The sequence below is a fragment of the Corvus cornix genome, chromosome 5 (genome assembly GCF_000738735.6).
Source record: "Corvus cornix cornix isolate S_Up_H32 chromosome 5, ASM73873v5, whole genome shotgun sequence".
NCBI classification, from domain to species: Eukaryota; Metazoa; Chordata; class Aves; order Passeriformes; family Corvidae; genus Corvus; species Corvus cornix.
In genome coordinates, this window is record NC_046335.1 from 49,615,084 (window position 1) to 49,636,104 (window position 21,021).

At 43.2% G+C, this 21,021-nt stretch overlaps 1 long non-coding RNA gene across 2 annotated transcripts in view; it reads left to right on the forward strand.

Annotated features, from left to right (window-relative positions):
• The window catches only part of LOC104684528, a 35,440-nt gene extending 22,285 nt beyond the window's left edge, over positions 1 to 13,155 (forward strand). Inside the window, exons 4-7 of one of the 2 annotated variants that reach the window (XR_005602014.1) lie at positions 1,230 to 1,325; positions 3,016 to 3,456; positions 6,981 to 7,056; positions 13,073 to 13,155. This is a non-coding gene — a long non-coding RNA (uncharacterized LOC104684528). Of the gene's footprint in view, positions 1 to 1,229; positions 1,326 to 3,015; positions 4,140 to 6,980; positions 7,057 to 13,072 lie in introns of those variants that run through there. The other variant, XR_005602013.1, reaches the window with a different exon arrangement.
• The last annotated feature ends 7,866 nt before the right edge of the window (positions 13,156 to 21,021 follow it).

Genomic DNA, 21,021 nt, shown 5'->3' on the forward strand with positions numbered 1-21,021 from the left:
GGGCTTCACACACTGCTAGAGAGAGGAAAACAAAAGCAGAGATAATCTGGGGTAGGAAGCAGCTACAGGGATTAGTGCCAGGGAAATGGAGGCAGAAGAGATGACCTGGGGATATGTGCAGATGTGATGGTTAGGAGTTTGAGGTCAGAGGTGGAGGAGGGGGCACAGATAGCTTGTGTCAGAGATAAAGGAGCAGCTACCCAGGGTTAGAGTGACAGGGACAGGACAAAGATTCAGGTTTTGTGGAGTAAGGGAATCACAGCCTTCAAAGGGGTGAGGGCAGCATAGAGTAAGGGCAACCCAGACCTGTAGCAAGAGGTAGTAGTGGGAGATGCCTTGCAGAGCAGGGAGTCTCACAGGATAAGCTGTTCAAAGTCATTTCCATCACTGGCATCACAAACAGCTCCTTCCAAGTCCCCTCCAGCATTCCTTCAATTTACTCCCCTTCAACTATTGTCACTGACCTGGCAGTGGTTCTTGTGCAGTACTGCACTCTCTGATTATTCCCATGCTGTTAGCAACAGTGCTCCTGGCCTCCCTTTCCAGGAGCATGCACTCTCTGGATGTGTCTGCATATGTCACTGTCAGCATTAACACTGAATTTAATGTGACTCCTCCGGGTCCCATCCTCTTACCTTTATTCATTGAAGTTACCAGAGTCCTTCCAGTTTCTCTGATAGCCCCACTTTGTGTCCCTGTCCTGTGTGTGGTTTTTGTCAATCGCATTTGCCAGACTTTGCATTCTGTGTATCTTTGTATTTCTGTGTATCTTTGTATTCTGTGATAGCTCAACCAGGTTTCCACTGAACCTCCATAAGGAGAGGTAAATGCTAAGCAAGAATACTTCCTTGTATAGCTATAAAAGGATTATTCAGGCCAGGTTTCATTACAGCATAGCCTAAGAGCAGGAGAAAACATGAATATTGGAGGCTTCTCTTTGTCAGGAAATGGGATTTCCGCAGGTGCTCAGTTGTGAATGCTCTGCATGCTTCTAAGGCTTGGCACATGGCATTGCTGAATCCTGATTCAGGATGCAAGAATGTCTCATGACCCTTGCCATGAAAACTGGTGTCTGGCCATGTTTGGAAATCAGCCGTCAATGATGACAGTAGATGAGTATGGGTGAAATGAGCAGCTTGGCTTCAACACTAAGCAAGACTTGTTAAATGTTGTAAATACAGATGTCCAATTCATATTTTGAATAATGAATATTATGAACTTTCCTGTAGTAAGTGGTAAGAAGCTGGATCATCTTTCTTCATCTGCTCACTGCCTTCACAGAATTTGCAAGTGTGACAAAGTATTTCATCCCTTTACAGGATTAGGTAAGATTGGTAACCATAATTCATGTACAGAATTGCACAGAAGTAGTCTAGGCAGCCAAATGTATTGATTTAAGATCACCTATGTGGTGGCAGGGAAATTGTTGGTTTATTTGTTTCTTATGTTGGTCGGGTTATGCAGCTGACTTCAGTTATTTATTCTTTTGGATAACAACCGTGGCTGCACAGGCCTGTACAATTTCTGTTCCAGTGTAACTCTTCCATCAGGTATACCCACTATTTGGTTTGCTTCTGTATAAAAATTAAGGAATTGGAAAAATAGCACCAGAAGCTCTACATGAATGACATTCTCAAGGCTGTTAAGGAAATAGATGTGTTAGAAGTAGGGTGTTTCTGTGCTCATTCTGTTCTCACATCCCTTGGACAACTGCATGTGGAAAGAAACACCACACGCGACTGTTACAAGTGTGTGATGTAGCTCCGTGCCAGGGGAGACATCCTCTGACGAGCTCCCATGGATGTACCAGCAGTAGTTCTGTGCTGTCTCCTTAGCTGCCTGATAGCATGGCTGGGTGATACCACTGATCAAGTGGCAGCTGCTGCCCTGCCTCCTTCCTCTGCCCCTGTCTTCCTCAGCTTCCTTGCACTCAAGATGAATGAAAGTGCAGATTTTCAAATCTTGGTGGTGTAGTAAATTCTTGCCAAAAACCAAACCAAATGCAATTTTCAGAGTGGCCCTGTATTTATGTGTGGCAGCACATTTAATTTGGAATTGCAGAGGTTTTTAACCACCTACATGTGGACAGGAATTTTTTGAAGCACCTGCCTTTTGCTGATTAAAATGTAATTAGGTACCAAGGATTTTAACCATTCCTAAAGGATGTGTGGCAATGTCCAGTGTCCTGTCCGGTGAGGAACAACAGAGTGAAACAGTTTGGGTGTGGTAAATTATAATTTACTAACTGCTGGATTAAGATTAAGGAAATAAAGAGCTCGTTAGCAGGCCTCCACGTTTAGGGGATCTGGAGAGCAAAGAGGTTTAATTTGTACAAGGCCCATGTTATGCTGTGCAGGAATTCCCAGTTCAGGGTCAAAAATGCTGAGAGTGCCCTTTCAGCAGAGAGCTGACAATTAGCTTGCTGCCAGTAGGAAAAACAGCCTTTAAGTGGTGAGTGAACTGAGTGTCAGGAATGGACCTGGAGACAGGGCAGCACACAGTCAGAGCGAGTGACATTCTTCACACCTGCTGTGGGGCATAACAGTAGCTGGCTGCCTCAGCCCGTGGCGCTACAAGCAGAGCATTGTGCTGTGACACAGCCTGGACAGCGATTGAATTACACACCGATTAGGTCTTCGGCTTCTCCCTGTCACTGTGGACAATGGAGAATCAGAGAAGTGGACATGAGAGCTTTAGCAGGCCTTGTGCTCTCCAGCAGAGGAGGATTAGTTTGTAAATGGTAAATTGTGTTGGGGCCAAGAGTCGTAAAACTGAACTCTTGCCCCGCTGCTGCCTCAAAGGCACAGGATCTGCAGAAAAGCCCTTCTCCCCCCTTCTGCTAAATGCTGTGATCAGGGGAGGGGTGGGCATATGGAATCTGTTCCTCCTTTCCTCTGCCAAAGAAGGAAGAAGAAATTGGTATATTTGTACAAATTTTGCTCCTCACTGTCTCTTTCTATCTTTTCTAAGGAAGGGCATGGAATTAAATTAATCAGTCTTCTGCCATTTCCACAGGGATGCGGATTTGCCTCTCACCGAGGTGCTGCTGGCTAGTTCACTGCCTGCTCGAGGGTGTCTCTAAGACTGATTTAATCTGAAGCATGCACTTCCTCAGGAGGTCTGCAGCACGGCTGGAGGAGTGCAAACACTGCATCCCTTCCCTCCTGTTACCTCCTTCCACATGACTACAGTGCCTGTGCTGTGCTCTCAGCTCCCTCACCCTGAAATGTTCCTTGTGATGGTTTGCACTGAGCTGCCTGGGAGCAGGCTTTGCTTTTGGTGGCAGTATCCCTTGTTGCCATGTCATTCCCAAAGAAGATGGCTTTATCCTTGCCTTTATTCCACTGGGACCAGCTGCTCTTCACACAGGAACCAAAAGTGGCAAATCTCCCATAACTTTTTTAAATTTTCAGTTGAAGCTCCACATCACATGAACTTCTTGGGGTTTTTTGAGAGGTAAAGACTTTTTTTTTCTTTTTCTTTTTTTTTAGAAAAAACATCAAATAAAAACCTGAAGACAAAAAAACAACAAAACCAAAACTTACAGAAAAAAAAAAAAATCAAAACCCACACATTGAACCCAAGCTGGAGAATCAACTGCATTGTGTGACTGATACAGTCCATGGGAGTACAAAGCATTCTCAGTCTGGTCTTGCACATCTACTCCCTATACCTATTAATAGCTTTTAGACATGAACATAAACATGGAGATGGGCAGGACTAGTTTGCCATGCAAACATTTATCTGGGGGGCCCATCCTATTTTCTAGAACTAAAGATTTCACTGTGATAAGGTGGACATTTTTAAGCATTGGTGGAGATAGGGGGTTGTAACTGCACTTAAACTGAGGTTGGATTAGGCATTCTCTTATCTTGGAGTCTGCCAGTAAATAGCAAAGTATACAAGCAATGGAAATATGGCCTTCTTAATCTGTAAAAAGAAAAGGACAGTTTTGAAAATCCATCAATCTTTCATATCACCTTAAGGCATATTGATCCTGAATCATCACAGGGAAATTCAACAGGCATGCTCTTGTTAGTGATCTAAGAATATAAATGTGGTTGAATACATGGAAAACTGTATCTTGTTCCAGTTGTCTTTATTACTGCAATAAATAATGCCAACTCTCTATTCCTACAGACTTTATCTCATCTCTTTATAGTATTGGTGTTTATTTTGTTTTGAGCTGAGAAACAGTGCATACCTAGATACTGTAAGGTTGTAAGAGGTTTTATGAACATACCATTTAAAAGGGATTGTTTCTGCTGTGGTTACTAGTTTGAACTGAGAAAAGATACTCATATTTCATACTCCTGAAAGAAATAGCAGATTTGCTGTAATACAGCAGTTCTGAGTAATCTGCTCATAAACAATCCATTCCAGAAAATTCCCAAATCTCTCCCACTTATTTTCTCTAATAGGTGGCAAATCCTCAATACCTCTGAAGAATGCTCACAAGTCTGCAGGCCATGAAGGCTTTGCTTTGGTTTATTTTTTGTAAAGCTTGGTAAAAAAATATGAATGAGAAATTCAGCTGTTGTTTAACATAGTACTGATAACTGAGAGTTCATTTTCAAAACTGGAAAATAAGAGCTAGTCTAAGTAGTCACTGTTGGTTTTGCTGCTATGGAGTATTTCAGAGGTAAGTTTTAAAGGGAAAAAAGGAAAACCAGTCATTCACAAGTGCTGATACAGGAATGACAGAGGTTAATACCAGTGACATCATGTTGGAACTGTATAGCATTTTGTTAATGGTTATTAATGCCCTGCTGCTGGGAGACAGACAGTGCCAGCTGCCATTAGTGTGGTGCCTCTGCGGGTGTGCCTGGGCCTCTGCTCGGGAAGGAGAGGGCCCTGAGGAGGGCTCAACTCTGCTCCCTCCGCTGAAACAGGAGGAGAGGAGACACTGAGAGAAGGCAGTTGCAGTGCCTTGCTCAGAACAGGGCTTGGAGAGTGAAGCAGGAGCAGCAGACCCCTGCAGAGCCACGTCCAGGAGGTACTGAGGACTTCTGTTCAATTCAGATCTCCAGGACTAAACTCAAGATACACATCCTTTGGAAGAAAACAGCAAGAGATCCAGACAAACATGCATGGAAATTATGCCAGTAAGCCTGGGGAAGAAGCCTAAGTTCATGTAAGAGAACTCAGAGCTTTGTACATCAGTGGAAAGGAGTCAGAAATGCTATAGACTGAAGGAGAAAAGCCCTTGAGAGGAAGGGAAGGGAACTTTGTAATGGCAGAATGATGATTGATATAGAACAATTAATTAGCTTTGACTACATCATATTCATTGTACATCTAGATTTGTGGGTTTAGCTGCCTCACTTGGGGCTGGCTATCACTTTGTGTAATACCTTTGAATTTCATCCACCATAAGGGAATGAAACAGATACAGAAAAGTGCAATATGTCAGTGTAGCATATCAAATTGAGAAAGGCATTTTTAGCAGTCTGTACTGAACAGAGGTTTAAGCCTGCATTAGATTATTCCTTAAGTGTATTGTTGTTATGACAAATCTGAAAGGAGCTAAAAGCATTTCAATAGGTCAAAAAAGGAAACTTTGATTTCCTTTCCCACAGCCTGGGCCCAAAATGGGGTTGCCAGCCAGTCTTACATGGCCTGGCTGTGTACCACATAATCACCCACTGGTGAATGGCAGCAGAACACATGGAGATGAGTTCTGAGTCCTGTGGGAATAACTGGCTCACCAGGCCTCTCCAAATCGTTCAGCTTCTAGATCTCTTTAAATGCTCATGCAGTGTCCCCTGAATAATGCACTGAGAATGTTTAGCCAAGAAATGCCTGATGTCCCAAGGACATTTTGATGATGACTGCTATCTGATGTGCCACACAGACTTTTGTATTCTCTTTCATGCTAATTAAAAACTAGTATATCACTGCTTATGTTTTCTAAAAGGGAAAATGCGCGTTTGATCCCATGAACCTCAGGTTTGGGAATACAATTTAATTTTAAACCCCATTAATTTTGCACACCCATTAATTATTAGAAATAAGTGGAAACATCCATGCAGTATTGTACGTGTACTCCCCAATAATGCAGCCTAATATTCAAACACAATGATTTATACAGAGTTTATTTTCTCTGGTCACTTTTACAAATAGACTTGCCCATACAAATAGTTTGCAGTCAGTTTCCCTCAGTGCAAAGTGTGAGCAGCAGGAGCAGCAGGTCAAGGGGAGCAGTTACTCCCCTCTGCATAGCATTCAGTGTCATCAGAATTGCAGTCTAAGTGTTTGTCTGGTTGTCCGGTTATAAGGATTTTCTTTAATTTTCTTTATTTTTTTTTCTTTTTTTTTCTCTTCTTTATAGAACTAAAAGAGTTCATGTTATTCTTTCCAGTAGCTCAGACTTCTATAATTATTACAAAAAATTTGCAAGGAAAAGAAAATGTGTAACCAAACACATTGACTATTTTGAGGAACTTCAAAGTAACATTGGAATTCTGTATTTCTTCAAGAAAATAGGCTCTTATTAACTTCTGATCTTTGATTACTCTTTCACTTTGTTGGTAGATAATATTTAGAAGAATTTAGAAGGGCTGGGACTCAAGCTTGACTTTTCATTTGCATTTCAAATTGGAGCAAATCAAACAAAACAGAATGAAGCTTTCACTCACACCAATCAGTGCAGGATAGCCCCTGCAATCCAGTGTATTTCTAGGCTTTGCCTCTTGACATTTTTCTTTTGGGGGTGAGGGAAGAGAAGAATTTGTCTTCAATTAACAGTTAACAGAGCAGCAATGAGCCTCTGAAAATGTGCTTTTACCTTAAAGTAATAAACAATCAATACAAGGTCATTTCTGAAGGATAAAATGGCAGTGTGGCTGGGGTGGGGGCTATTTTGGAGGGTTGTGGGTTTGGGTTTCTTTGCATATAAGGAGATGGGGTAATGGGTGCCTCTTATTATGCCTATAATGTAACTGTCTCTTGAAGCTTGACTTATTGTTCTGGATTTGTAGCTGGTGAAAAGGAAGTCAAAAGTAATTTCCAAAACCTGATCTCTAGCAGATGAAGACCTTGCAGAAAAGCAGTCAGGTAGGTTCCAATGCACCGAGATTTGGGTCTTCTCCTGGGTCTTGCATTATGAGTCTGTTTAAAATATTTCACTGCTTTCAGGTTTTGACTATGTTGGCATTTCCCTATAGTTGCCAGAGTGGTGTCTGTCTGGAAGTTAATCAGCCTGTATTTGTGTAACATGAACTGCTTGTCTGGAAACATGGGTGGAATGGTTGAATGTGCCATGGGCTGGCTATCAGCGTGTGTGACTGCTATGTACAGAACTGTACATCAAGCTATTTCTGGCTGTGGTTTTGGGGGTTTTTAAGCTGAATTTTAAGTCTGTTTATTGACCCTAATATGTGTGTGTGTTCTTCCTTCATGGAAAGAGAATAGGACTTTTGGTCAAGAAACAAAGACTTCCTTGTGATGTATTATACCACTTGTATGCTTGCTGTAGAGAAAAATAACTCGCTAACTTGAAATCATGTGTGCCAAGTTACCTTCACTGGCATTGTGACAGCAGCAGCAAAAGGTTCACATAACTATTAAATGGACTTTTATGGGTAAAGTATATACCTTTCTCCTAGAAAGTAGTTTCCTACATGGCTTCACTTAAGCAATAGCAGGAGTTTTAGAGCTGCAGAATGGCCTGGGTTGGAGGAGCCTTAAAGATCATCTCATTCCAACCTCTCTGCCATGAGCAGTGACACCTCCTACTAGACCAAGGTTGCTCAGAGCCCCATCCAACCTGGCCTTGAACACTTTCATGGATGGGTTATCCACGCTTCTTTGGGCAACCTATACCAGTGTCTCACCACTCTCACAGTAAAGATCTTCTTAATATTTAATCTAAACCTACTTTCTTTCATTTTAAAACCATTCCTCCCATGCCATCACATGCCCTGATGAAAAGTCCCTCTCCAGGTCTTGTAAGCCCCCTTTAGGTACTGGAAGATGCCATAAAGTCTCCTCAGAGCCACCTCTTCCCCAGGCTGAACAGCCCCATCTCTCTCAGCCCATCAAATTTCTTTAGTGTTTGAGAAATGCTGAGGAGAACTTGTGTTTCTGCCTTTCTTCCCCTTCTCCTCACGAAATTGAAGGACTTGCACTCCTGTTACTTCATGGGAGATATATTAATTCAGCATAGGCTTTTGTATATGAACAGGATTACAGAGTTGTGTTGCCAAATTGATAATACCAGAGGAAGGTGTAACAGCATAAGGGAAAAATGAAGTTGAATGTCTTAATTAAAGGTGCAAACTGCAGATGTGAGCAAACTGTGAAGGAGATGAGGGGTACTGATTTCACTGAGAGCTGAAGATGTTAAATGAGCACCTTGTATAGAAAGATGCCAGCAAACACTGGGGATGGGGTTTGGCTGCTGGAGAATTGTGTGATGCTCCAAAGGCTAGGTCTTTTTGGGGAGCACAGTGTAGAGTGAATGGGCTTATAAATATGAGCACTTCAGTCACATGCCTCAAAAGAACATCTCTTCAACCTGTACCTACTGTAAATAAAGCAGATTAAAAGGGAAAAGTTGAAGAACTTTGTTCAAGTACTTAAGTATCTGGAAACAGACAAGTGAATCAGACTTGCAAAAAGAATGGTGTAGTAAGTCAGACTTGTAGGCTACCATAAGCATCTGTCTCTGAATCTGCAGATATGCCATCCTCAAATTGCAGAACAGGGTTCGTAAGAACAGTGTAAGATTTTGGTTAGTAAGGCTTAAGGTTGAGGGCAGCTCCTTGCTTTCTTTTTAAAAACAGAGGGCTTAGTTTCCCCTGCCACAACCCTGTGGTGATGGGCAGCACCTCAGCCTGATCTATGAACTGAAAACACATTTGATCTGTATGCTGGTGCTTACTGCCAGGTCCTGCCACTCCACCTGAATAACTATAACATGCTCATAAATCAGGGGAGAGCATTCCTCTCTGACACCATCCCAAATGCCCTACTGAGCTGAAGCCTGTGTTAGCCATCAATGCCTCTTACATAAACATGTCATACTTTAAAGTAGGGTCTTGCAAAAAGCACAAACAATATGCTGGTATGGAGGGGCCACACGAAGTCAAGAGCTGTTAAGTGGGGGGAAGAGGAGGAGAAGAATCTCTTGATGATAAATATATCTACCAGACACATGTGGAAAGAAAACAGTTAAGTCTAGCTTACATTTCTTTCAAAATGAAACAGTCAGATGTGCAAATGGTTGTCATATTCCCTGGAGAACTTGGAAGCTAGGAGCCAAGAAAATAATGATGCAGGATACTTTGGCTCTTGTTGTATTCACTTCAGCCTGGTCTTTATCCTATGCCTCATGCACCAGATACCCAGTAGTCTGTGTTTCTGATGAGGTAGCAAAAAAATCTGTTTTGCGTTTGGTCTGCTATAGAAAGCTGCGTAAGAACTATGGCTCAGTCCTGTGTATGCATTCAAAGCCACTTACTAACCCTTGTTTAAAATCACCCACTAACACTGTGGCTGGCAGTTCTTGTCTCCTGGGTCTTAATCCTCACATAAGCTGATGCCAATTTTTGGCATGGTAAGAGAAATGCTAAGGAGCATCCCAGGTACACCTTTGTTATAGTACACAGCTGAGTGACTTGTAAAACTCATGTGTTTGTGCTGGCACAGCCTTTGATGTGAATTGGTAAGGAAAGTGCTCTCCACCACAGCAGCTGGAACACACACAGCCAGAAGTGACACCAGGCTGTAAAGAGCGTCTCCGTGTCAGATGGGTCACAAATCACGGGGCTGACAGGTGCCTGTGCTGGATCCCGCGCCAGGGTGTGCCTTGGTGTGCAGCAGCAGGTAGGAGACCTGCCTGGTGGGTGGCCAGATTGTACAAATGACTCAAATTCTCTGCTCAGGGGCAGCCTGTTGCACAGCTTGGTGCAGAATTAGGAACAGTTGCTTTTCCTTAAAGTGGGCTGAGTGCTGTTTATGCTCTGACTTCAGGGTGGGTTCAATTCCACACGCTTTAATAGTCATGATAACCTTAAGGTTAATTTGTAGCGTTAAGGCAAGAGGTTTTTGTGAAACAAAAGACTGAGCCTGCAGTTCCTCAATTGCTCCTACTGAAGGGGTTGGGCCTTCAGCACCCATGTTGCTTTCCCAAGGAGGGAGATCCAGCATGCAAGAGAGAGGCGTAAGTACTCACATCCCGGAAGGGCTTCAGGGTTTTTGGGCATGGACTTTTCTTACGGAATATCTAATCTATCCCTGTAACTGATGAAGATGACTGATGAGGATAACTCTGCTATGGGAGCCCGAACCACAGTTAGCATTTGTGATTGTGATGACCTTCCAAAAATGCATGCGGCAGACATGACACAATGGTTTTCCACTGCCTGCTTAGAATTGGTTTCTACTGCCTTACCCTCTACCCATACACATTAATTCCTGAGCTGCTCTTATCCCCTTACCAGCCCCTTCTAGATATAATTTAAGGTTTTTAAGGCTTGATCCAAAACAACGCACCCATAGTAGATTGCTGTTTTCATCCTAACACCTTGTTGGTGTTAACTGGCAGCAGCTCTTACCTTATGTGGGCAGTATAGTGCCTTGTGGCAGGTCTGTGCTTTTACATCCCAGCCTTCAGAGAAGCAGACAAGCTTTTGGTCAGGGAGAATAGCTTCTACATGACTTTTTTTAGAACCAGAAGGCAAAGGCTGAGGCAGCAGCTCTGAACACGCACTGGCCTCGGGAGAGGCTCCTGGCTGCTGTGCAGCTGTTGTGGGAGCTGGGCAGGACATGGGGCTCCAAAGCCGAGTGCCACACGTGCTTAGGCAGCCCCTGGCAATCAGCAGCCCTGCCTGAAGTCAACTTCTGTTTAGGTGGTGGTGGTTTTTTTCTTTTTCCAGGGAGTCACTTGATAGGGTATAATCCTGTAAGATACTCAGCAAAGAAGCTGATACAGGAAAGTATTTCTGCAGATGCTTAATTTTCAGTGAATAAGTGGTCCTTTTATGTGGGTGGGAGCACTCATGTGCTTAAAGTTAAGCACATGCTTAAGTGCTTTCTTGGATTGGGGCCAAAATGCTAATGCGATGGAGGTTCCCTTTCTCAAGTAACTGCAGTGTTCAGGACTTCATGTGGACCCCTGGGCCTGCAGATTACTGAAATACCCCATGACAAATATTGGACACTTTTTTCCTTAAACTTTTCATTTTCAGCAAAATCTTCATGCAATGTTGCTATATTATAACTTTGCATACAAAGAATAGTTCTTTACTAGGCCTGTGGCAGACTTCAAAAGAAACCCTATTGCTGACTTCAAATTATTTTTGTTTAAGAGGATATTTTATTTTTGTGTTTGAGGACAAAACAAAGATTCCTCCAGCACCTTTTGCTCTGCCTTATCTTTAAACTCTTCCTCTTACACTTCTGGAAGAAAATCAGCCTTTGACAGTCACCACTAAGATGTTGAATTCCAACTGCTGGGAGTCTCTTGTGTGATGTTGCACTTGCCGACGATAGTCTGCTTTGATGACAGCAGTGGTAACAAGCCCAAAGGACACATGTGTGGGATGTGACAGGGGTGTGCACCTGTCTCAGGCAGGGGGCACCAGGTCTTCCCCGTGGCAGCCTCCTCGGTGGCTGTGCTAATCACCGGGAGTGACACGGGAGTGACACTCGCCGTGCCCGGCAGACAGGAACGAGCAGGGTGTTGGGGCTCTAAGTACACAGCTGCTTCTCAAATTATGATGCAAAGGGTCAGAAGTCACTGCAGTAAAAGCAGATAAAATTATGGTTCCTACTGCCACCATGCCACATCAAAATGGTAAATTGTTTGTTTTGCAGTGGGTCCGTCAAGCTGTTTTACCATAGCAGACATGTAAATTTCTTAGATTGCTTGTAGCCCTTTAAAAATAAAGGGGTTTGTTTTCCAAATATTGTGTTAAAGATTTCTTTCTGTTAACTGTTGTTTTTGACTGTTGCTATAAAATAGAAGTTTTTAGACTTTTTTAAAGTGTTTGCTTGGTGGTGAGGCACGGCAGCAGGGTGAGGGTGTGGGGCCAGCAGTGCTGCAGGATTTGTCTGCTCTGGCCATGCTGTGTGTGGGCACGGCAGCCTGCAGGTTCCCCTCGGATACCTGGGATGTAGGATAAGCTGTGGGCAGATGGCTGTGCACAGGATGAGCCATCTAGGTTAATGACCTGGGCAATGCTGTCTGCCTTTCTCTTCATGGCTACTGCTTCTGTTCCTGTTTCAGAAGTAGGGCAGATCTTTATCCTGTGTGCAGCATCCGCTCCCTTTTCTCAGAGTTGACACTTCTCTGCTGTCCTTTCCACTTGAATTTGTATTGAACAAGGGATGGTGCTTACAAGAAACTTGTGGAACTAAGACTGAGAACCAGGCTGGAAAAACCATAAGAGTTCAAATATGTAGGGTATGTGATGCTTTCTCCAGCTTCGACTTTTTTTGAGTTCCTTTTTATTGTGAATGGCTTGTTAATTTTTTGTTAAATTCTTCGACCATAACTGTGACCAAAGAGAGGAATGCATTTGACAAGTGCAATAAAGCAACTGTTCCATGTTTATGGCAAGTGCTATACTTTTATGCTATTAATTCAAATTGCCTGGATTCTTATAAAACTGGGACAGTATAGGATTACCTACCTTGCTAGAACAGTTGAAATGGATCACACTACAAAGTAGTCCACATCTCCCTATCAAATTTTAGAGGAAATAATCTTGGACTCAGAGGGGAGGCGTATGTCTCTGGAGCACAACTTTTTGATGCATTTTTGTATCCAGCAAACATTGGGAGTCCCAAAGAGAAATAACAGGAAAATGCCATTAAGTAAAATAGAACAGTTCCATGTAAAAAGAAAAACAGTTGCACTGCATGTGAAGTAATGACACTTAGGAGGACAAAAGTAAACTCAGAAATGTGTTTTGCTACACTACTGTAAATAAGCAGAGAAGGTGACTGCAGCACTCAGTCCTCTTCCAAGAGGAAAAGTGGTGGGAAGTGTATGTGGGGATGATTCCTTTGAGCAGACTTCTGCTGAAAAACAGAGGTGTGTGAATAATTGGTTATTTTTCTTCAGTTTGATGGTTGTGCAGGCAAGGAAAAATCATTTGGGACCAGAAAACTCTTTAGAGAATGAAGACAGCATTAATGTGTTCCAAGACCAAGACACTGCTTCAATTCCAGGTATTTTTAATTTTTTTTTTCTAAATAACAGCAAGAAATCTGGGGTCTTGTTTGTTTGTTTTTGTTTGTTTGGTTTTTGGGGGATTTTTTGCTTGTTAATTAACAAGGTAAAATTCAGGAGTCACGTGCAGCTCCAAGATACCTGTGGGAGGGACTGTGGGCATCCCTACTTCTTTACATATGTCCAGCAGGGTTAGCATTCTTGTCACAAAGCTGTTATGCTCTCCTGTGAGCCTGGCAGAGCAGAAAGAGGGTCTGAATTCAAGTTTCTGTATTGAAAAGTAGTTCTGACCACTGAAAGAAGGATATGAAGTGGAAAATCTGATAAGAATGACCATAGTGACCAGTACCTGAGTTCCCATGCATGTGTAACTTGTTTTCTTACACTGAAAAGGAATAATGGGGTTGGGGCAGGATGGACACCCCCAAATAAGCTGGGAAGGCTCTCCTAGTCAAACCTGGCCCAACACTACTTGAATTTAGGATCACTGCAGATAAGTTAATTAAATGCTCTTAAGTACACTTATACTTTCTTTGAAGCCAAGATTTTTGGTACAGAGATATGCTCTGCTGCCAGTGCCCAGGGAAGGACTGGATGTTACTCCCTGCTGGATCTCATGTCCATGGCACACTCAGTCACTTCTGGTCAGTGACTGCAACCTGATAGCCAGTGCTCAATCCTCAGTGTCTTCTTGAAGGGATTCTGTGGAAAAGGGACAGTCATCATGGCAAGAACAGCTTGTACTCCTATTAGGATCTGAGTGGAACAAGGCATTTGGATTTTGGAGGTGGTTGCTCATGTGCCAAAGAGGCTAACCCCTCTTTTTGTCAGGTCCTCACCTCTGTGGGATAGTCTCAGCTCTCAGTGCCTACTAAGGAGTTGGTGTGCAAATGGTGGCTTTTTGAAGTGTAGTATTTACTTGAGCTTTAAGTGTCACCTGACTTTGAGGTCAGTGAACCTCACTGTTCATCTTGGACAAATTCTTCTTATATTGTCAGGCTTCTGTTCTGGAAATGAAGTTATGCTCCTTGCTGTCTCCTCAGGAGTGACCAAAAAGGACTTACCACTAATCCTGAAAAATTAATTTCATAACAAAGTTAATCACTGAACAAGAAAATATAGCTGGGCAGACAGCATCAACATATCCCCATTTGGTTTGAGCCAACCTTTTCCTTATTAACAAATGAAAAATGTTTTCTTTATAATACCATTCTTAAACTCTTACATTTTATACCACTATCTTAATCACTTCAATGCTACGGTGTTTGCTCAGATCCATAAGGTGACTTCTAACACTAGTGGCAGAAAGAATGATCCATTGATGCTTTGTAAGTATAATCCTGAGGTCTGTGGTATGTCATCAACCAGAGTGTGTCATTCCCGGTCCATCATGTTGATTTTTTCCTTGTACCTGAGAACCAGGCTTGTATTTAAGTTTTCACTTTAGACCTGTGTCCTCTGTTCTGAAAACAATGGTATTTAGCATTTCTATTCGATAAGCAGTTCCTGAAGAAGCTTTTCCTCAAAGGTTTGGGTGGGTAGAACTAGAAAAGGGAATCTGTCTGCTTCTAGGGCAGGCTTTTCTTATGTATGTTCCTTTCTTGGAGTCTACTCTTAAATGCACTGTGGAGCCTGGGATAACCGGGTCATCCCATGCTATCTGTTATCCTATAGCTAATGCCAACTGTAATTTCAAGTGCTCCTTCCTAATCTCCCCCCCTCATGCATTATTTCCTTGTGCAGCATTAACACACCACATGCTGATCCACTGTTGCTTCATGGATTTAGAAAATAATCTACAGGCCTGCAATGATGTAAAACATTAAATATTGTTTTAAATATCGGAGGCGCCATCCTGCCTGCACGGTACTTAGGGTGGGCAGCACGCCAGCGCCTTTGCTGGCATGTGCCTGAGAACTGGAGCATGCCTGCTCCCAGCAAACAAAGCAAAGCCCAGGACAATAAGGCAGGAACGATGACAGACAGGGAAGGGCTGGCTTATAGCTTGTGCTGTTTGACCATAATATCAGCTCTGGAGACTATACTGTCTGGAGGGCTAAGAGTTTCTTTCTACACTCTTGCCTTACTGCCTGCACCTGCCCATCTGAGGGCAGGCAAGAATGAAAGGACACTTTATAGAGCTTCCAGGGGCTTGTCAGTCACTTATTGCACAGTGGGATTGCAGTGGATGCTTCATACTTGTTCTCTCACTCAGCATTGCCAGATAACGCTGGGCTGAGTGCATTTCTTCTTAGTTTGCTTCCCTCTTTCTCTTTGCAACAGCAAAAAGCTGCTTTGTATCTGGGAGGGGAGGGCTGGGGAAGCCTGTGTGCTGTGCTGTGTGTGTGGAGGGAGCAGAGGTAGTGCAGAGAGCCTGCTGCACTGTTTGGGATACCTCTGAGCTGTGCCTTTCCTTTCTGCTCCAGAGGAGTAAATTCCCTCTACAGCCCTGCCCTGCCTCATCTTCACTCTGTGCTAGGTACTCTAGCTGGTGTGCAGGGAGTCCTGATGGACTGTTCTTCATCCCCAGCTTTTCAGTGATGTATTCACACCCACGCTCCCCATTTGGACAGGGACAACTAGAATAGAGCATGTTTTTTTTCTTTTCCTTGTGTTGACTTGGACACGAGTAACCATCAGGAGTCGTCCTGTTTCCATACTGAAAAGCTGCAATTGCATGATGTCAGCCTAAAAGCTGCAGAGGCTCAGAGTGGTGTGTGCAGCTGCTCAGCCCTCTGGGCACAGCCTGCGCCTCTGTCTGCATTGGAGAGACATAAACTGGGCTATAGTTTTAGGCTGTGTCCACTGCCTGAGGACTGCTGACCTTGTCCTTACCTGGAATGTTTCTGATGTTGGGAAAACGTCAGTCACCTTTAACTTTCTCATTACTACATCAGCTCCTGTCTTTGTGCCCATTGATCCCAAATTCCTTGTGAGGGAGATCACTCAGCCTTTGCAAGGTGGTCCTGCACTTCTGAATTCACAGCATAGTGAATGAGGTTTTGGAAGGCAAAGCCTCAGATACTGTTGGAAACATCTACCCATGAGCTGCTTAATTCAGTTCAGTATATTGGAGTGTCTGCATGAAAGAGGCAGGAGAAAAGGGCTGCCCATGAAAATTATCAGTTCAAATCAGCATGGTATTAATGCAGCCAAAGGTATGGTCTGTTTATACACCCACCCTTTAATGCATGTGAATGTGCTTAATTCTGTGAGAACTTGCAAAGCCAGGAGCTATATGAACTTGGCTGTCACACACTTCTTAAAGCATTGTTTCTCCTTTTGTCTGTAGATCCCTCTAATGCCAAATGGCCCAAGAACTTCAAAGCATACCACAACTTAAATTTGTCCTTCATGCTTTTGCTTCCTTCAGCATCTAGCTGTGGCAAAGCCAGCTCCTCACTGGCTCTAGAGGTTCTCTCTTCAGGCTTTAAAATATAAGTGAATTATAACAGTTCATGTTACCTGGACCAGCTGCACTAAAAACAGGCACCTTGACTCATTAGAAAAGCAGGCATCTCCTTTCCACTGGATCCAAACTCCTCATCAGCTTTGAAATATTTCACTCTGCTCCCACCCCTCAAGTTACAGCTTCTTTGGCCAAGTTCATTACTTCTTATTTCCAGAAACTACAATATCTCAGAGGGCTTCTGAACTGATTACAAGGTGACTAATACAAGTAAAGTACCAGACCTAATTTTCATGTAATGGGTGTAGATTACTTACTGAAGTTGCTTTTTCTTCAAGAGATGAAAGTGAGCCTTGCAGAGCATTGATGTGCCGTCTTGGAGCATTTATAGGATGAGGCTCCTGAATTTTCTCTCTGCTTGCATAAATCTATGTAAGCTTAGCCTCTTTCTTTTGAAGAGGTGCTGTAACTACTTAAGTTGGAACACAAAATTAATAGAAGACAGAAATGCAATTTACCTACAAACCCATAAATGCAGTATTCTCATTTTTTAACCTAGCTGGCTGGTTAAGAGAGCAAGTGTGGAAGCCACACTTCCTACTCCTGGCTGTTCCTTCCCTTGCTGGCCAGCAGCAGGCAACAGTGTCCTGTCATGCTCATGTTCAGGTGTTAGTGGGTCTCTAACCTGCACTGCTAATCGATGGGATTAGCTCTGAACATGTGCAATAAACTCAACAAATGAAAAAGAAAAAGGAAGATATTGCTATAAGACTATATATGTTGTTGAGATATGTATATATCTCTTCTTTCACTGAGCTGTGATTAATCAGAAGGTTCATGTTGGGTTATTTCTGAAGATACTCCCCCATTTAATGTCCAGCATAGGTTGTTGTTTCAGCCTGACCACGTGTGCTTTGCTTCTGGTGTATTGGAAATATGTGATAATGTCTAAAACTGAAAATTATGTGGGAAAGCATGAAGATGAACAAAATGGTGAAATTCCATGGGTAGAAGGATCTCCTTAAATGGACTTAGGAGATTCTCATCACTTTAATGTGATGTAGTTCACATGATAACAAGGTAGTTTGTTCTACCACCAAAATGGAGCATTAGCTTAGAGGGCTGGATTACTCATGGCACAAACATGGCTGTTATGTGCAAACTTTCGATGTTCTGCCAAGGTCAGTTTGTGGGGGCTGAGATGAAACTGTTTCCTAAACTGTGAAAGCGATCCCGGGTACCCAGGCTGCTGGAATGCCTGGAGGTTTTATGGATTCCTTCCCCTTAAGCCCACTAGCAGGGTGTCTGCTAATGTGGGCTCTCTTTTCCTGCCTGCATCGCTCTAGTGAGGCTGACCTAAGGGAAAGCATTGCTTTGAGTCCTCATTTTGTTTTCTGACTTCTTGTTTGCCTGCAGAAGGAGCATTTACAGCAGCCTTTTCTGTAGGTAACCAAGGTAAAAGGTTGGCTTCCAGCACTGGAAAAGATGAGCGTAACACTCATGTTTGAATGTGACACCAGACCCACGATAGGAGCGGGAAGGTGTCAGGTTATAGTCAAATCTACTCTCACAGCACCTCAGCTGAGAACACTTGTTTGGGAAGGGCTGATGAAAGGTCTTATGTCATGCAGGTGAAGGAAATAAAAGGTAGGAAAACAGATTTTGGCCTGGAGCTGAGGATCTGCAGTGGGCTTGCTCCTCCCGCCCACTTAGAGGGGGTGTGTGCTTGCAGGTCCTATGAACACACAGGTTTTAGCGCTGCCTGAAGGTTGCTGGAATGAGCACTCCTGAGGGTTCCTTGCAGAGCACCAGCTATGTTGTCCCTGTGTCAGGCTGATTTTGCACCCACCCTCTGCAGTTCACAGGCTGTTGCTGGTCTGGCTGTTCTTGCCCAGTGCTCCAGAGCCTCAGCCACAGCTTCCCATTTCTGATGGCTCAGAGCAGAGCATCTCTGGTAAAGCTTCATGTTAGAAGCATGCACGAAAATGGAAGTGACAGAGTGGTCTCTTTGACTGCTGCAGGTGGTGCAGTTGCAAACTGTGTGTGTTTAGGAGCATGCTTTGTTGTGGAAGAGTGTGGAAGACTAATGGAATGAAGCTGATAAGCAGCAAATGAAGTTGGAAATATGTGCTCAGGGTCAAGTGGGGGAATCCAACTTGAAGGATCAGAAACAGATTATATTCCCAAGTCTTCACTTAACTGCCTTCAGATTTTTAAGTCATTCACTCTGCCTGTGCTATACAATATGCTAATTCAGGAGTTAAAAATCTAAGGGACATTTGACTTTGTGAGGATTTCCAGGCTTCCACAATGTCGCTGTCAGACTTGGATCCTGGGAAGCTCTGTTTCAGGGCAGGACTTGAGGATGAAGGATGCGTGTAAGTACAGAAAGTAGGATTAAATTTCAATCAGGCACAGAAAGAAACAGTAGTGGGCAGAGAGCTGTCTTCCCTCAGCTGAAGTAGTTACTCTCTTCATACCTGTAAAGAGGACCTTGCCCAAATTCCCTTAACTTGCTTTAAAGTATATTTGAGGCCTCAAGTAGATCTCAGCTCCAGTGTATTTACTGTCCGAACAGAAACTACAACCTCACCCTAATTTTATTGGAATCAGCTGCCACTACTCTGGAGCAGAAGCAAGAAAAAAACAAAATTAATATCTGGATAAACAGCCTATTAATTTGATGACAACTGTTGTTCTCCATTTCAGGGTCCAGAGAGCAGCCTGGGCAGTGAGCTAATGAGAACACCAGAGCCGTGCAGCCTTGGGGGAGGTGGCGGGTAGAGAAGAAAACAGAACAAACACTCCTTTTGTAGCTCGGAGCTAAGGGGATTCAGCCAAAGGTTAATTGCTTTCTACCCTAAAATGCTGTGAAGTGTTGCTGCGTGGTGTCATACAGCTGCTTCAATCCAGCCTAGGGGTGTCTGTTTCAGTGGTGGGTGGCATGAGCCAAGATCCTTTTTTTAACCGCACGGGGGTGTTGCAAGGTCTCTTGAGTTAAGACTTCCAAAAATCTGGGAGAGCTTGGTCGGTATTGTTTAGGATATCACTGCACCATGGGAGCAGTTAGCAAAAACACCAAAGGAGCACCAAAAGAGCTGATTGGTCTTCACTAGGAATTTTGTTTAGGGGATGCAAGTTCATTGTTTCCTCTGATTCTTCATTAGACAATCATGTGAAAGATGCTACAGGAATCAAAAGATAAGTACAGAAATGAGTGTAATAGTAAATTTCATCTTACTGTCACCTCTGTCTCTTAGCCAATGTTTCTTGTGTGAACTTTATTATTATTCCTAAGACTTTTTTTCCCATGCACAATTCTGCTCCTGCAAGTTCTGCACTGTGTAGAACTTAAAGCAAGAAAATAACTTTCTATTAGAATGGGGCTGTTGTCACATCTTGGAAGTCTCCTTCTGGTTGGTGGGACATCAAAAATTTCAAAAAACCAGAAAGCTGGAAGTGGGGAGAATCAGCCTGTGACGTTGTGCAGTCTTGTGACAGTGACCAGTTCCTTTGTCTGGAGATCGTCATAGTGGAAGAGAATTAAAGTATTTCAGTCAGAAGGGACCTACAATGATCATTTAGTCCAATTCCAATTGATACTTGTGAGATTAGATGGAACTGAATGGAAATGTGGTGTCTAACCTGCCTGTAGAGTGGGTAAATTCCTGATTTTAGTGTTTGTAGGTGAAGTCTCAATATTGCAAATAATTCTGCTAATATCACTTCTCTGATGTGTTTTTCTCAGTTTCTCCTGCCTGGTCATTCTGCCCATTTCCTTGTGAACATTTTTATCTTTTACTTTACTTGTGCTTTCAACACTTACTTTAGTTCATGACTCCACAACTGAAGTTTATCATATATAGGGTTTAAATTCATGACCAGCAAGCTTGAGAAAATGTGTGCTCATTGAATTTTGGAGCTTGAGTATTTTCAATGCCCAGCTCAGGTAAGGAGGAGCTGTTTCCTGTGTGATCCTTATACCGAATGACAGGATGGTCTGAGAAAACCCTGAAGGTTTCATTCGTGTCTGTTCCTATCTCAGTCATGTGTGCATGGCTCACCCTGCACTGCTGTGCACCCAGTCTGGTTCCACCCATCCACCAAAAGGCAAAGTGTTCCAAATAACCAAGGTTTCCCCAGGCTTAATCCCCTCAGAAAGGAGAAGATGCAGGCAACAAGGGAACTGGAGATAGGAGTGCTTTGGGCTCTTGTTTCCCCTCCATGTAGGTCCCTCCCTGTCTCTTTCTGGTAATGAAAGAGTAGGTCCCAGTTCTTCTGCTTCTAGAGAATAGTCTGAAGTCTCATGCTTAAGTGCTTAGGCAGCTAATGGTCAAATTAGGAGTACAGGCATCCCTTCGTGTAGTTTTGCCAAATATGAAATGTTGAAAGCATCTTTTCACCAAGGTTTTGGGGTGTTCTGCTTTTGAAG